We start from the raw sequence: 8,437 nt of genomic DNA, 5'->3' as shown, positions 1-8,437 counted from the left end.
GCGCAGATGGGGCTCTGCATCATCTCCTGCTCGGAGACGGGGGCTTCGGGACGTCGGACTGGAGAAGAGCCGTGGTGACGTCGGCTCTTTCTCCTACCTTTAGGCGCCCTGGTGGCATATCCAGGCATACCTTCTTTTATTCGGCTCGTCTTTCTGTGACGCTCGAGATATGAAGCACGACGAACGTCAACTGTGCAACACTGAACGTTTAATGAAAACAAACAAACACGTGAAGCTCCGTGCGGAGTGCAAACTGACAACACACCTCTCACACAGGCACGAAACTTTAGACAAAGACGAGCACAAGACACTGCGCGAACGCACATTAAATAGGTGAATAACACAAACCCTCGTGATCTCGAGACAAGGCACAGGTGCGACTACGAACACGCTCACGAACAACCCACACCCACGGAAGTACATACATGGGCATAACGACACGCAGACGACATAGTGGCACGCCCACAGGGAAGGGTCCGGAGCTGTGACCGTGACATTTTCAAGGTTTTTTTTCCAAATATGTTTGTCCAAGTTGTGTGTGTCACTCAGTGAATGCAACCCTGTTCCTCATATTGTCAAAATTTACTTTATATACTTTTATAACCATATTTGTCCTTGATCTTGTATACATAGCTAAATTTTACAGTGAGCATCTGTTCCTGGGGTAGACCACAACCCTGTTAGTCGCAACCCTGTTACTGCATACCAATTTACTGCACACCAATCTAATAAAGAAAAAAACTGCTTCCATATCTGAGCTTGACGAATCAAACTTTTTGATAGTTTATAACCTGTAGATAATAAATATTTGATTTAAAATGATCAAATTGAAGATCAATTTTTCAGAAGTGACCACCCCATTTCAAAATGTACCAAAATCCTGGAATTACCCTAATACTCAGGTACAAATAATTGTATTTTTTGTGATATAGAGTTTATGCTAATGTATGTTTGTGCACCATAACTGCGATTAGACACTGTATTCCATTTTACACTGACCTGAATTTAAGATTAAACCAATACATTGAAATGTGCAGAAACATCACTGATTACTCTGAAGATTGAAATATAAATCGCATTTGGAAATATAATTATTAAATTTTAATAATAACCTGCAATCAAACTAATAATTACAGTACTTAACTAAAAGTATAAAGATATGATATGCTACATCCACAACAATTTAATGGATAGAACTGCAGCGGAACCTTGTTCCTCAATTTTGTTTCCCGGATGGCGAGACTGCTCAGACAATAGAAGGGGTCCAGCTAAGCTAAGCCTCAACTCTAACCTAGTCAGGGGAGGTTTGTTCATTAGGGCGATTGGGCGACGCACCACCAGGATAAAAAGGAGGTTTTTTTTTCTCTCATTCTATCACGGCATTTCACTAGCTATGTCTGTACTGGACAGCGTCTCTTGCCTCTGAATGCCATTGTCCAATCAGCGATGAGGTGCATTCCCTGTAGTCCCACCTTTTTTGGGGCGATTTGAGACTAAGGGCGTACTCACACTAGGCTCTGTGATCCGGGCCCGGGCCCGGATCAGTTAACCACGATTCATGTGGACTCGGGCACGGTTTGCTTCTAGTGTGAGCGCTATCCGTGCCCGGGCCCGCTTGGTGCCTCGTCTGATTGGTTCATTTCGCTGGAACTCAAACATGACGTCAGTGATGCGATGCTCACGTTAAACAGTCATAGCGGCAAAGCGATTAGCAGACAATCGTTGTGTTAAATTATCGATAAATCTGTGCTTGCACCGTGTTTCTGCACTCCCAAAACGACTCCAAAAATACAATAAAAAGAGAATCGTGAACTCCATAGTGTTGTGCGAGCGCGCTTTTTTTCCAAATAAAGTCACGTTGTGATGACGTAAGCGTGCTCGGGCCGGTTTGATGAAGCCAGTGTGAGTGCAGGCCAGAGGGGGAGTGGGGAGGGGGGATAACCGGGCCCCAGCACGGAACCAGCAAACCGTGCCTAGTGTGAGTACGCCCTAACTGAAAATCGCCCCGACTGCTCTCGTAGACTCTCATGTTAAAAGTTTTTTTTTCAAAGTGTAGGCGCTGCAATGCAATGTCTATGGGTTCCGGGAGGGCTTGCCCCTACGTGCTTACGTCAGACGTAACGTAGGGAAATTACGGCAGCTCGCAATCTGCTCAACATGGACAGCGTTCCTTCAACACAGAAAACTCTATCGTGTCATTAAAAGAAGTGCCATTCTCTCGTCGTAACAATGACGACAAATTAGCAACTAAGGAATTAGGGCCACCGAGGCCAAATTTAAGCATAAAGCAAGTGTCTACAAAGGGAGGAAAAACATATAACCGGGGTTTTTCCCTTAACTGGTATGAACGGAAAACATGGCTAGCGGGCTGTGTACTTGTACTTCAGTACAAGTGAGTAATGTAATTAGTGATTGAACTGATTGTTTAATATTTAGTGCTTAACTGCACATCAGCCTTAATGTTTTTGCCCATTTAAATTTTAAAATGCAACACCCAAAATAAAATGCTGTCTGAGAATACAGAAATCGAGTGGGAAAGATTCAGTATATTTAATTAATGTTAAATCTGCCCTCTCCATGTTTAAAATTGTTTGTGAGGGCAAACTGAGAGATGACAATTTTTGTTGACTACAGTTAATTGTTCATTGTACAGCTTTAACCAAGATTATATTTACAAGATATATCGGTGCACAAATACTGTACAGTCTATAATGTAAAGAGAAATATATATTTATGATTATATTTTAATTGGTTAAGTCAGTTTTTTATTTACCCACTGAAATGGTCACCTTGGATGTCATCACAACAATTGCCCCCCCTGAGATATTTGTCAGGGGCCGCCACTGAACCTAGTACAGAGCAGGTTTGCAGTGTTGCCAACTTAGCAACTTTGTCGCTATATTTAGTGACTTTTCAGACCCTCTAGAGCAGGAGTACTCAAATAGAAATGATGGCGGGCCACATTTTATTTTTTCAATCACTGAAGGGACCGGTTACGGGGGGGTGGGGGGGGGATTGGGTGGCGAACGTAAACTGTAGAGGGGGGGGGGGGGGGGAGTGGCGAACGCATTTGGGCGTCTGCTACGTGTTGTTGCCATAAAGGCAATCCCCGGCAGCGTCTTGAGATCGCGGTGCGCGATTTCAAAATAAGAGCGGCCGCTATTTGAGTATGGGGGCTCTAGAGACTTTTTGTAGTAAAAAGCGACTAGCGACAAATCTAGCAACTTTTTATGGTGTTATTGGAGACTTTTGGAGACTCTGAACCAGTGACGGTATATATAATGGACGGTACGTCGCCACTGACTCCCATTGTGAACTTTTGAAGCCACCAAGATGGCCCCACGGACGCTGCCATTTTGGATGTGCTTGCGCAGTAGATGGAGCCAGAGCATGCGCATTAGAAACGGTAGGCAGGACAGTATCTCTGCCAGAGACTGTATCTCCGCCCCAACATTCATTAGGATACGCCCACCAGTATAGACACTTTTGACGTTTTACAAAATAAACAGAGGTAAAAGGTTTTAATACTGTTGTCGAGAGGTTTGCTGTAGAGAGTTTTGATGTTGAGCACGTTCACGTTTGAGCGTCTGGTATTAGAAAAACACTGGGAGACATACTAACGCAATGGGGTGTTATAGAATTGACAAAATATAATTGCTCAAAAAACTTATTTTACATGTAATAAAAATTCAAAGTTTCTCGTCCGGCCTGTTCACTTATGGGAATGGGCGGGGTTAAAAGTTGTACTGCAGCCAGCCACTAGAGGGCAGCTAACTCACGGAGGCTTCACTTTTCACTCGTGTCGTCCAGTCCACTTATATATACGGGCTCTGCTCTGAACACACACCCTCTTCAGTTGCTGTCATCTGGGGTGGGTACTGCTGTGAGCCCCGCCCCACAACACTCAGTGCAGTCTCAGGCTCTGTTCGAAATAGCCTACTACATACTACTGTATACATACCAGGAATTTCCCTCTGGGATCGATCGATCGATCATCTATCTATCTATGACCTACTACTTACGCAAAATATTCCAGTACGCGAACAGAGCTATCTTCGTGGTGTACTGCATCCCATCATGCAACGCGGCCAGTTTCATATCGTCCATAAAAAAAAGATGTGGTCGATGCGGAGCGGATCTGTGTGAGTTTGTAGATATTTTGTACTCACGTTAAACTCCTCCAAAATGAATGTCATAAAGGTAGCTGTTAAAATCGTTCTTCTCCGCCTTCTCTCGTGGTATCTTCTAAAAATCGACAAATAGTCCACCATTTTGAGACTTCAAAAGAATCGTGACTCTGTAGTATGCTTTGGTTTTGTCGCATACTGGAAACTGTACTGCATACTACTACGAGGACCAGTATGCAGTATCAAGTATATACTGAGTCCAGTATGCAGTATCCAGTATGTAGTAGATTATTTCGAACAGAGCCTCACATTCAGAGCAGACCCTCACTGCTCCACGTCCACTCTGCAAATGAACTGCGCATGCCCAAAGCTGCCGCTGAGTGGGATGTAAATATAAATGCTTTAGTCTTCAGTGAGACATGAAAAGAAATCACTGCATTTAACTCACATAGTCTCAGTCATTCTCAGAGTTGCCAGGTTCGCGGTCCCCCCCCGTCAACAACTTACACTTGCAACCCTGCAGACATATATGCTTTGGGCTAGTTTAGGCTTCTGAAGGGCGGGTTTTTTTACACGAACTTTGTGCGGGATATTTTTTGTAGGACCTGGCAACCCTGGTCATTCTTCACCTCATTAATTCCTGCTAACTGCTACTCTTATACTAACATTTAACAACACAGCCAAAAAAACTATTTATGTACTTTACGTAAAAATTATTTATACAAAGCATTATACAAAGTCATGTAGTTATTTTGAGAAGTGACTGCCTATTTCAAAGGCAACAGATGTTATGGGTAACATATTTAGGGTGTTTTTTACTCACTTTTTTCTCTCCCAACGTTATTCCTTTACAGCTTCAAAAACATGTATTATGCAAATTAGGTGATGGCATCATCTAGCGACTTTTAGGACAACCAATAGCTACTTTACATGCCCAACATTTACAACTGCTAAATTACATGCCCAAATCATGTAAATTAGACCTCTGATCAAGAAACCAAATCTTGATCCGACTGTCCTATCTAATTATAGACCCATTTCGAACACATCATTTTATCTAAGATCATAGAAAAAGCTGTTGCCCAGCAATTATGCCTATATCTGCATAGGAATCACATATTTGAAAAGTTCCAATCTGGCTTTAGGCCCCATCACAGTACTGAAACAGCATTAGTCAAAGTAACAAATGATCTCCTCCTTGCTTCAGATCAAGGCTATGTATCACTGTTAGTGCTTCTCGATCTTAGCGCAGCTTTTGACACAATTGATCATAGGATCTTGCTAAAGCGGTTAGAATGCTGGGTTGCAGTCTCAGGCACAGCCCTTTCATGGTTTTACTCTTACTTGACAAATCGCCATCAGTTTGTAGAGCTCAATAATATTCCATCCAAACGTACAATAATTAAATACGGGGTCCCGCAAGGCTCCATCTTAGGACCACTATTATTTACATTATATATGCTACCATTAGGCACAGTTATAAACAAACATGGTGTCAATTTTCACTGCTATGCAGATGAGGCCTGTGTAAGAGATGTTAAATGCTGGATGTCTCTAAACTTCCTCCAACTAAATGAGGACAAAACAGAAGTTCTCCTTGTGGGCCCTAAGGCCGCAAGACAAAAAATTCCAGATCTAATGCTTAATCTTGCAGACTATCCCATTACACCTGGCACAGTAGCCAAAAACCTAGGCGTCATACTCGACTCCGACCTATCATTTGATAAATACATAGATAATACTACTAGGATAGCTTTTCTACATCTCCGCAACATTGCCAAATTAAGAAATGCATTATTAAAGGATGATGCATAAAAATTGGTGCACGCCTTTGTTAGCTCTAGATTAGACTACTGCAATGCACTACTGTCAGGATGTTCAAATAGGAATCTAAATAAACTTCAAATAGTTCAAAATTCTGCAGCCAGAGTTCTGACCAGAACTAGCAAATTTCAGCATATTAGACCAGTCCTATCAGCCCTGCATTGGCTCCCAGTTAAATTCCGAATTGATTTTAAAATTCTATTATTAACATATAAAGCACTGCACGGTCTTGCTCCTGAATACCCCCAGGAACTTATTTCCTACTATGAACCCCCACGTCAACTAAGATCACAGGGTGCTGGTCTTATATTAGTTCAATAAATTAATAAGGTAACAGCAGGGGAAAGAGCCTTTTCTTATAAGGCCCCCCAGCTTTGGAACAACCTTCCAAAATGCATACGGGACTCTGACACAGTCACAATCTTTAAGTCTAGGTTGAAAACCCACCTATTTGGTTTAGCGTTTGATAATTAACATCCCCCCTTAGATAAAGGTACAGATCCAGGGGTTCATAGACGAAGGGTTTTATGGTAGACTGGGGCGCTGGTGCTGTCGTCCTGTCACTGCTCGTGGTCACTCAAGTTTGTTGACAGTGCAGTGGATGGATGCCATTGTCTCAGAATGCCCCCAAGCCTATGTTACCTTCTGGTTCTGCCTTTTTAGCTAGGCTGTAATAGTTTAACTCAGGGGTCACCAACCTTTTTTAAACTGGGAGCTACTTCTTGGATACCCAATATAGCGGGGGGCTACCAGATTGATGCACGTCAATCGAACGAAAGTTGTTGGGGGGGGGGGGGTGTCGGCGAACGAAATTTGTTGAGCGTGGGGGGGGGGGGATCGGCGGGGAGTGTCAATTGCTAAGTGGAAAGACCGCTAACAACCGCGGACAATCTCCAATAGTAGCGGAAAAAAGTAAACGATGCAGCTCATTGTGAGCTATTTTAAAACAAGCCCATGGGCAACTCATAACGTCCTCGGGGGCACCACGTTGGTGACCCCTGGTTTAACTTAATGCTGCCACACTCCAGAAATGTGTTTAATTTCATCTGTCCTGTATATGTCCTCATACAGAGCTAATTTTCCCTGTTTTATTTTTTCCACATGGCTGCCCGCCTGCTTGAGGAAAAATGAGATGAGGAGGGACAAGCGATTCATCCAGTGTCAGCCACCTACTGCCTGACCTTTTCTTTATTTCTTTCTGTCTAAATTGTTGTTGTTGTCATGGTGACCGGTGTCGGCCAGAGGAGGATGGGTTCCCCCCCTGAGTCTTGGTTCCTCTCAAGGTTTCTTCCTCATGCAAAAAAACTAGGGAGTTTTTCCTTGCCACTGTCACCCTTGGCTTGCTCACTGGGGGCTAGGACTCGGCACTTGTAAAGCTGCTTTGTGACAACAACTGTTGTAAAAAGCGCTATATAAATAAAATTTGATTGATTGATTGATTGATTGACTTTCCTTACTGAGGAGTTGGCAACACTGCATGTTTGTACAAACTTATATGTTGCTGTAGTAACTGAGCGAGGCTTAAGTCTAGCCTCTTTCGTGGAACCGAATTTGAGCAAAATGAGCCAGGCTTGTCTTAAAAAGCACGGCTTACTGAGTTAGCTGGCTTCGTGGAATAACCCGCACGAGGGCATCAAAGGCACTGTTGCCAACTCCTCAGTAAGGAAAGTCGCTATTGGTTGTCCTAAAAGTCGCTAGAAGTCGCTAAATGACGTCATCGCCTATTTTGCATAATACATGTTTTTGAAGCTGTAAAGCAGGGGTCGGCAACCTTTGAGACATAGAGTGCCAACTTTAACATTTCTAGTCAATCGTTGACCGGGGGGACCGGACCGCTGTAAAGGAATAATGTTGGGAGTGAAAAAAGTGAGTAAAAAACACCCAAAATATGTTAGAATTACACATGAACAACATCTGTTACCTTTGAAATAGGCAGTCACTTCTTAAAAGAACTACATGACTTTAATGCTTTGTATAAATAATTTTTACGTCAATTACATAAATTGTTAAATGTTAGTATAAGAGTAGCAGTTAGCAGGAATGAATGATGTGAAGCATGACTGAGACTATGTACGGAGCCCGTAAGGTGACATCATGTAAAAAATATAATAACGCGTGGCCACGACTTACTAACGCGTGCGAACGACTTACTAACACGTGGCCACGACTTACTAACGCGTGCGAACGACTTACTAACGTGTGCGAACGACTTACTAACGCGTGCGAATGAGATAGTTAACGCGTGCGAACGAGATAATTAAGTATTACTTTATATAAAGCCAGGTTTACCTTCCTTAGGCAGTCAGTTCGCAAACATCCTTGGGAGCTGGTTGCTTTGCTGTGAAAGGTGACATTAGTATCTCATTCCCACGCCTTAATGATCTCATTCCCACGCGTTAAACATTTCGTTCCCACACCTTAAATATCTCGTTCCCACACGTTAATAAGTCGTGGCCACACGTTATTATTTATTTACATGATGTCAC

This window comes from Brachyhypopomus gauderio, chromosome 2 (genome assembly GCF_052324685.1).
Source record: "Brachyhypopomus gauderio isolate BG-103 chromosome 2, BGAUD_0.2, whole genome shotgun sequence".
Taxonomy (NCBI): Eukaryota; Metazoa; Chordata; class Actinopteri; order Gymnotiformes; family Hypopomidae; genus Brachyhypopomus; species Brachyhypopomus gauderio.
This window is presented reverse-complemented; position numbering follows the sequence as displayed.